Source organism: Anas acuta, chromosome 25 (assembly GCF_963932015.1).
Source record: "Anas acuta chromosome 25, bAnaAcu1.1, whole genome shotgun sequence".
NCBI lineage: Eukaryota > Metazoa > Chordata > Aves > Anseriformes > Anatidae > Anas > Anas acuta.
The window spans coordinates 427822-436780 of NC_089003.1; the positions used below are offsets into that span (position 1 = coordinate 427822).

At 43.3% G+C, this 8959-nt stretch overlaps 1 long non-coding RNA gene across 1 annotated transcript; it reads left to right on the forward strand.

The window, feature by feature from the left end:
- On the forward strand, nucleotides 1-6597 carry LOC137844646 (uncharacterized). Its single transcript, XR_011089980.1, has 3 exons — nucleotides 1-81; nucleotides 5497-5631; nucleotides 6134-6597. It is a non-coding gene; the product is annotated as an uncharacterized lncRNA (long non-coding RNA).
- Nucleotides 6598-8959: the final 2362 nt, after the last annotated feature.

The following is an 8959-nucleotide window of genomic DNA, read 5'->3' on the forward strand; positions in this document are numbered from 1 at the left end:
TCACAGGCAGGTCCTGCTGTCATTGTGCTGTCGGTGTCTGGACGTGCAGCATCCTGATAACCGTGCTCTGCTCTCTGGTGGGTGAGCAGCCACCCAGCAGATGATCTGTGCTTTGCCTGATACCCCCCGGTGTACAGAGTGCTGCAGGACATGGGATCCAGCTGGCAGGGGCTAACAGGAGTTTATGCAAGAGGGTCAAGTGGTTCTTGTGTTTGAGGGACCAACAGATACTAAATAGGGGTATTTTTTTTCCACCCATCCTAGTATAGGAGAAAGGCTAGAGAGAACGATGTAAAATTGTCCACACCTTGAGGCTGATGGAAACCCTGCTGCAACCCCAATGCAAGGTGTCCTTTGCTTTTTTTTTCCAGGGGTCTAGGGTTTAAAAAGCAGACGCCTAAGCATATGGGTCAACTTTTTAATGTGGACATTTAAAGTAATTGCTGTTAGAAGCAGCCCAAGTAAGAAATGCCACACATATTTAATAATGCAGAAAAGGAGGGAAAGAGAAAGAAAATATTCAGAGTTTTGTGCTGTTGATAAACCTTCATGCTGAAGGGTATAAATTAACCTCTAACTAATGGGTGTCAGGGAGAAAGCTTCCTTGTGTGTAGGTGACTTGGCAATTGCATTTGTGGAGGTTTCTTGCACCTTCATCTACAGCAGCTGGTGGGAGTCTCAAACTGGAGGAAACAGTGGTCTAATCCAGTTCCACTTTTATGACACTGCAAATCCTGTATAGCACTTCAAGCAAAATGTTTGCTTGATGTTATGCTCTGTTGCAAGAAACCTAGAAAATGGTGGTGGAAAAGCTCAATTTAAACCAGAGGGTTGTCTGTGGGGTACAGAAGGATTTTGCAGCCACCCAGCAGGGTACAGGCCTCAGATGGATCTATTCAAATCGTTGGGAGTTCGTTTTATGTAGTGTGGGCAGTGGAATTAACATACAGGGGGTAATTATCCAAATATATGGATTTGGACATGGGTAGAAATGGGGTGGAAGGGATATCATCTTTTTACATTATTATTTTCAGTAATAAACAATCAGTTCACTTTAATACTCAATCCCTCTGCTGACTTTTCCTCTCTGAACAGCATTTTTGCCTGTGCAATGCTCATTCACTATTGTGAAAACAGAAACATAGAACATGCATTTCAAATGGAAAGGAGAAGGCAACAGAGAACTAAGCTCAACAACTTTAAAACAGGCTATTTTAAATCACATATGCCTGCTGCTCTCATCATATCGATCTCCCTTTCCTCAACAAGTGCTCTCGGCTGTTGAGAAGCCAGCTGAGGCTTTGAAATCTGGGAGTAACTAATATAGCGTGTCACTTCACAGCATTTCACAGAGAGAGAAATGACAAATCAGGAAAGCAAGCCCACACTGCTTAGTTTTGGAAAAAAAAAAAAAAAAAAAAAGGGAAAAAAAAAAAGCTGTGTGAGAAGGATGACAAACATGTTCACCTTTCAATCCCAAAAATGCAGGCTCAGTTTGTTCATAAAGAAGGATGTTACAGTTCCAACCAGCTGCTGTGTCACTTCACAAAGCATGGAAACGGTTGGGCACAGCCTGGCAGGCTTCAGCTGTACGGAGGGCAGAGCAGAATTTGGTAGGGTTAAGAGGGCTGGAAAGGGCAAGGGCTGCATCGGGGAAGAGCTACTGGTGTGAGGAAGGATTGCTGATAGCCATCAGACTTGGCTTTAGACACAGCTAGGGATAGAAGGGTTCAGAAGAAAATGCCATTTCCACTGGCAGATCTGGGGCTCTGAGATGCCAAGGGCTGCTGCAGGTTCAGCTGCATCCACCCTGGCAGCTGCAGAAAAAATAAGAGAGCCATCGGAGCAGCAGTCATGACTGAAGGGCTGCATGGAGTTCTCACATGGCTACAGGCAAAGGACCAAGTATTTTGACAGCTAGAAAGGTGGAGTTTAGTAGAGATTAAATCTTCTAATTCCTGCTTTTAGTGTGAGCTCATTTCTCCAAGTCAGAATCATAATTTAAAAGACAAAAACAAAGAAAAATCATTTAGCCACCGGGCTGTTTGGTGCACCTGCTACTGGATCTCTACTGTCTGCTTAGTCCCGCTGTGGTACAGTGAAAGAGGGAAACGCAAAAGGGTGATCATATATTGCTTTACAATTTTAAATTGCTGCCTTTCGTAATAATAACTGGTGATTTTTACACAGCAAGCAGAAATAGCAAATTGACCAGCAGATTTCACCAGAGGGGCTTGTCTCTCCTAACTTTAGATGCTTACAATGCGTTTGTTCTCTACCAGTCGTCTGGGCTCCATTTATAGCTGGTGGAGACAAAAAGGCATTTTGCATGCAGAGTTAAACTAAAATCTGTCTCAGAAGGAGACAAGCTGCACATTAAAAGTGCTTGTTTCCCTTGAATAATTATAAACAAAACAAAAAGAGGCATAAACCCAGACATCTGCCATACCCATGATGCCTCACCTATAGTAGTAGTCATATTCTTCCCTGTATGGAGTTAGCAGTTGGCCTAAGGCGATATTTTACAAGTTGCTATGAAGTTTTAAATATTTTTTGTTTTTTTTCCTGAAAGAAATTATGGGTGGGAAAGGAGATCTTCTTTTAGATTTGAGATGGTTCCCCTCGCAACGCCAAAGGTTTTGTAAGGAGAAGCAGCATCTCCCAGAAATGGCCAGCTTCAGAGTTTGGGTGAATGCCTCTGAAAATCTACCCCTTTCCACACTAAGGCAACAGCATGCTGACAACACTGCCAATTTGTTTTCTGAGCACCCGATTTCGCAGACAAGATGCAGATAAACAGCAACAGCCTCTCTTAATGAACACAGCAGCATCTCCAGATAAACTGTCACCACTTAGTTGTGTCCAGCTCCAGTATCACCAGAGGAGGAAATGCCTCAAAGCCTGTGAAAACACATTCCTCTCTTACCCTTCTCTTCCCAAAGTCAGAATCCAAGGAAGTCATTCCCTATGAGCTTTTTTTTTTTTTTATTTCTTTTTTTTTTTTCCTGCAAAGAAGTAGAGATTGAGGAGATTGCTTCCACCAAATGTACCTGTGTGCTGTTAGGATACACAATGGTCTCAGTCATTCCAGTTTCTGGAAGTATAGGTTGGCTCTAATACTGTCCAAGTGGTTTACAGTTCATGATTTATCACTCTCTCCTGGACTGCAGATTGCATATGTAAGGGTGTTATGCTGCAAGGTTGCAATTACAAGTAATAACGACATCCTCCAAGAGAACTGTTCTGCCTTGAGTTAGACATTTTTAAATGGATCCACAGAAGTTTGGGATCGTACGTAAAAATAGGCTTTGCTGAAAAAAACCAAACTCCTCTAAGAAGCAGGAGGGAGTTCTACAACAACATTTACGTTGGAAAAGACCTCCAAGATCATCTAGTCCAACTTTAACCTAGCAGTGTCAAGTCCACCGTTAAACCATGTCACTAGGCTCAGCATCTACATGTCTTTGAAGACCTCCAGGGATGACAGCTCAATTGCTTTTCTGGGCAGCCTGCTCCAATGCCTCACAATCCTGTCAGTGAAGAAATTTGTCCTGATAGCCGACCTAAACCTCCCCTGGTGCAACTTAAGGACATTTCATCTTGTCTTATCACTTGGTCACTGGGAGAAGAGCCCAATGCCCACCTCACTACAGTCTCCTTTAGGGTAATAGTAGAACATTTAACAATTCTGGTGCACGCACAATGCCTGCTGCCAAGGAAGTTCTCCATGTTTCCTGCTGCGTTCTCCTTGTCCAGTATGGAACATAAAGAAGAGTATCTACGTGGATGTTCTCAGTTTGATTTTTTTTTCCAAACCCTGGTGTGACATCTAGACCAGCAAACCAAACAGCGACTGATGTGATCCAGCCAGCGAGATATTTCCCATCATCTCGTTAATTTTTCGGTGAAAGAATATGGAATTAGCTGTTCAGCTAAGGTGGGACTTTTTGCCTTGCCTGTACACAGACTGCCAGCCTGAGCTTGAATCACTGTCTCCACACATGAAAAGACAAGATAGAGTTGAAAATACCACACATCCATGCATGCTGTACCATGTGCTGCTTCACGAGTCTCGGAGCTTGAAGCTGCTACTGTCATAGCTGCCATTTCACATCAAAGGTGAAGAAGAAAGTCCCAGACCTGGTATTTGGGTGATAATGTTGTACTGCCTTGCAAAATGGGAAGCATTCTGGACTAAATATCTTTTTGCTATTTTGCACCTGAATATAAGGTCCCAGCTCACGAAAACAGCTTCTAGATGCTGTCACGGTGCACATTAGCTATCAGGATAATCAGAAAGAATTTGACATTTGTAACAGACTTACAGAGATACGTTAAGATTAGGGGTTTTGGGCTACAGTCAAGAAAGCTGAGTTAACTACGTTTATAATCCTCATCTGGCTGGGAAGACTAGCAGTCTGATTTTCATTCCTACTCAGGTCCCTTTACATAAATTGCTTTCACAAGCATTTCAGAAGCACTTTTTTTCCAAGCCAGAGAATTGTAAAGGGAGTTTCATGTAAATGAGAATCAGGCCATCAGGATGAACATTATCCATGTCTGCAAATGTTTGCAAAGCTTCAGTCCCCCTTTAACATCTGCTAAGGAGAAAAAATTCGTGAGTCTCAGCAGTTAAGGGTTTGGGGGTTTTTAAAAGCCACATCAAGGTCCTGTTAAGCTTTGTGGTGACTGTTAAGCTTATTGCCAATGAGTGCATTTCTTTGGACAACATCACAAGGAAATGTGAAATGGAGCAGAGATTAAAGCATGGGTGGATTTTGAAAAATGTAGCGACTGGTTTAATGCAACCAGGTGGAGACTGTCCAGTGCTCAGAGCTTTCTAGGCCCCTTTGTTAAACACTTCAGTCTTTCCACTTCTTACTTGAAAATAAACTTTTCCCCATTATTCTTTGTGGTTTACAAGAGGTTGGTGGAGCAGGGCCAATTTTAACGAGCTCAGAATCCAGTTAATTCAAGTGCAGTTTTCTTGGCAATATTGGGGCACACACTGAAGATTCACACAGTTTTATAGCCTCTGAAGATGTGTTGAAAAGCTATCTGTACTTCTGTTATTCCTTTATCACCACTTTACGTGATTTCCTACTCATTTCGTTTCTTCCTTTTGTCTCTGTTGCATTTATGTTGGTCTGTAGCCAGAGTTCCTTGCTCCTCTATTCAGTGTTAAGTCCAGGAAAACACACTTGAAAGAGGACGAACAAGCCCCGCAGCCACAGGAGGTCTACCACCCATCTGGAATGAAATCTAGGGTCTACTCCAGCAGGATCTGCCACAGGCAGATTGCTCACTCCCCCTCCCTGCCTCCAGCCAAAAGGTTCCTTGGACTCATCCTGGCCCCCGCCCGCAGATCTGTGATGCTCTTGACCAGCAAGTGGGGATAAGGGGGACAGGGTTACACCACTAACGCTGCAGCCAACAGTCCCATTACCTGATCGTGTAGCACATATCCGTATGTAATCTTTCACCCCAACTCCCCAGGCCATCCTGGAGACCCTGCTTTCACTGGACAGCTGCCAAGTGTTGCCTGCTTCATCATTTGTGGCATTTACTGCCACCTGCCATGTGCTATCATGTGAACCCACGGTGGCGATGGGAAGGGATCCATGGGAGGAGGTAAGAAGGCTCTTAAGGCAGGACTCTATTCAAGCTGTCTTTTGTGACTACTGTATGAAAAAAATACTCTTCCCTGTTCCAACAGCTAGGACTAGTGCCCTTACTGTTGTGTCCCGCTGACTGGGTATCAGTATCACCCGCTGGGGTGGAATCCATGTTTCAGTTAACCACACTCAGATGCACATGTCAAGCAGGGTTATACTGACTACGTGATCATCGTCTGCTGTAAGAATAGTGCTTAGTCTGTAATTCAGTTCCAAAATGAGAGAACAACTCAATTTTTTCAGAGTGCACAGACCTATAATCTGGGATCCTAAAATTCAACTACCACAGATTTTGCCAATACTTTTCTGAGAATCCAAAGGCCTCGGTCACAGGGTACCCCACCCTTTTACACAGACAAAATGTGATTCCAGGCTTGGCAAGAGGTTGGAGGACAGTCCAGAGCTTTTCTAAGCGTGTGTGGTGTTTGAGTTCAAATGGTGTTCACTTCGACCCACAGAGACTGCATGGCTGTCAACAACCTCTTGGCAGGAATCCTGCCTTACCCTGGAGAAAGGAGATGCTGAGTCCTTGGCACAGACAGTCCTGTGAGCTGTGCAGGAATCAAAGCAACTCTGCCAGAGAAAAAGAACACCAGTAAATCTCCGGATGTGTTGAGTGAGACAGCGAAAAGTGGCATAAAATGTAACAAGAAAAATGTCGTGGCAGCTGAGGATGTGTCAGTCAGCCTGCCGAGCACCTCTGTCCTTTGCAAATTCTCAGCAAGAATGCCTTCTAAGAGCTTTGAATTCAGAAAATGCAATGAGCTAGGATTTCAAACACCTCGAGTCTTTCAAGGATGAAGTCATTTCCACTCCCCAAATGCACATATTCCTCATCAGAGTCATTTCTCTGGAAGATTTTTTCCTTTGGATATACCATCTTCCCAAAGTTGGGAGGAAAAAAAAAAAAAAAAAAAGAAAAGCAAAGAAAAAAAGCAGGAGACATTTCAGAGGTGAAACTGGCCAGCTGGCAGTTGATTTATGAAGTGCTGAAAAGCATCTTCGGAGCTGTCATTTATCTTAAAGCTCTGAGCCTAAATAAACAAAGAGCCCCCCTTCCTAAATATAGTTACAGTAGAAATAACCCCAAAGCCTAATAGCTGGCATCTGAAACCGCACCCTTCAGACATCCGGCCCACAGATGCACCCTAGTGGATCAATGCTTCCAGCCCTTCCTGGATCCAGCTCACCTGGCCCTTATCTCCCTTACCTTCTGAAAGGGAACCAAATCAAAACTAACAGGGAAAACAAATCGAAAGCGACAGAGCCATCTCAGTTGTGCTGAGGGACTGCAGATGCACAGGCTGCTGCAAAGAAAACTTGCCCTGTTAGGAGCATTAGATTCTACCCAAACAGCAAAGGTGCTCCCCATGACTTTGTTTTTAATATTGATTGATGCTGCTTTTTTTTTTTTTTTCCTTAGGTTTTGCTGCATTTGTTGTTACTTTACCAGCCAAAGGGATCTTCTACTCCTGTTCCAGTTAAGAAAAGAAATGCTTCTCTAGTGCTGATTATCCTATAGTTAGTTAGTTAGTTAGTTAGTTAGTTAGTTAGTTTTCAATCACACTGGAGTCTATACAGAGGGAGTAGAAATCCGCAGTAGAGGAAGCTCTACCTACTGTTTAGAAATGGATAGGGTATGGAAACATCATGGCAGCTGGCTCCTCAGAAGCATAAAGCTCCTGCTTTTGAACCTCAGCATCAGTCTACAGAGACACATAGAGCAGAAACCAGCATTTTAAAATTCCTCTGGGGGCCTGATTTTCTTCTTGCTCTTGTTGTAGCAAGAGCTCACTGCAGGAACTGGACTCTCACCCATTGCAAATAGTCAGAACTTCACTGAAGGAAACAAAATTACCCCAGCTTGTACCAGCTGAAGACATGCCAGGATACAAATATGTCATTATAAAAAAAGTGTGGGAAAAAACTCTAGCATGTCTATGCTGTTCATCCCTCTATCTCCTCTACTGTCATTTTGCTTATATTCCCTGCCAGACTGTTAACATTGGAAAGTCTTTTCTCACATGGCACTGTTCACAAATTAATGTTTATTTAACTATTTTCATCAGTAAATACCACATTATGCAGAGATAAAATGCATCAGAAGGCAAGCTAAAAACCAGTCCTGTTTTCCTCTGGTAGATTTCATGATATTCGAATTTTTGTGACTTTGTAATTGCAAATCTAGGGCCAGGTGAAGTTACTCCTGTCTGACAAGTTGAACTGGAAAAAAAAAAACAAACACAAAAACCAGTTCTGCCGAGTCCCACCTCAGTGCTCTATCCACTAGGCTGCACCATCAGCACAGCTTCTTGCTAAAACATTAAGGTGAGAAATATTAAAAGCATTTAAAAAGACAAAATCAGATTATTTTTTTTGAGAGACCACCTCTCCCTGAGTGTCTCAAGCAAACCCTTTTGATTTGGATTGCTGAGTTGGCAGAGGACTCGAACACCAGTTGAATGCAGTTGACTGTGTTTGGAGAACCGACACGAAGGAAAGAGGCTGGAAACTACGTGTGATCAGAAAGGCTTTGCATCATTAGAACAAGTGTCCAGAAGAGCAAAAAGGGGAAGGCATGTGAACAGGTCGTGAACTCTCCTTGTCAAGAGCAGTGTAAATCCAATCAAGATGAGGCTATTTCTTATTCACACCCTTATGAGCATCCCAATCCACCCGTCAGGAACAGTCCCCAGAGCATATTGTCAAAAGCCAACACTGGGGATACTTGCAGCAGTGAGGCCAAGAATTAAAGAGGTCATAGCGATTATATTCTCTGTCTGGATAAGGAGAAACTGTTTCAGTTCAGCCACAACCGCAAAGATGCTTACAGAGGTCCAGCTCCCAGGAGCAAGTGCTAGGAGAAAGGCATCCTCTCATTTCTTTTACTAGGGTCACTGTCAAGCAGCAGTTCTGGTGCTACCAGGAGTGACTCCAGGCTGACAGTTCTTCTTGCGAGTGAAATACGTGCAGTGTTAGATTAGACCTTTTTAAGATAGAAACATTGTTCTTACTGGTGGAGAGGCCATAGCACCACTTTCATAGCACTGGATGATGGATAAAAGATCCAAGATCACTCGAATGCCATGGCTACAGTATACCACTGTCTGTATAATGCAAACAGACCCGGGATTCCCTCTGACACACTGGATAAATTGCAGTTACCTCCCATCTTCTTCAGGGGCAGAAAATAATGCATTAGCAAGCCTACATTCTGAGTAAAATATTTGACAGTATCACTTCAATCTCTTAAAGCAGCTGCATATTTCTGTGTTCCTGCTCAG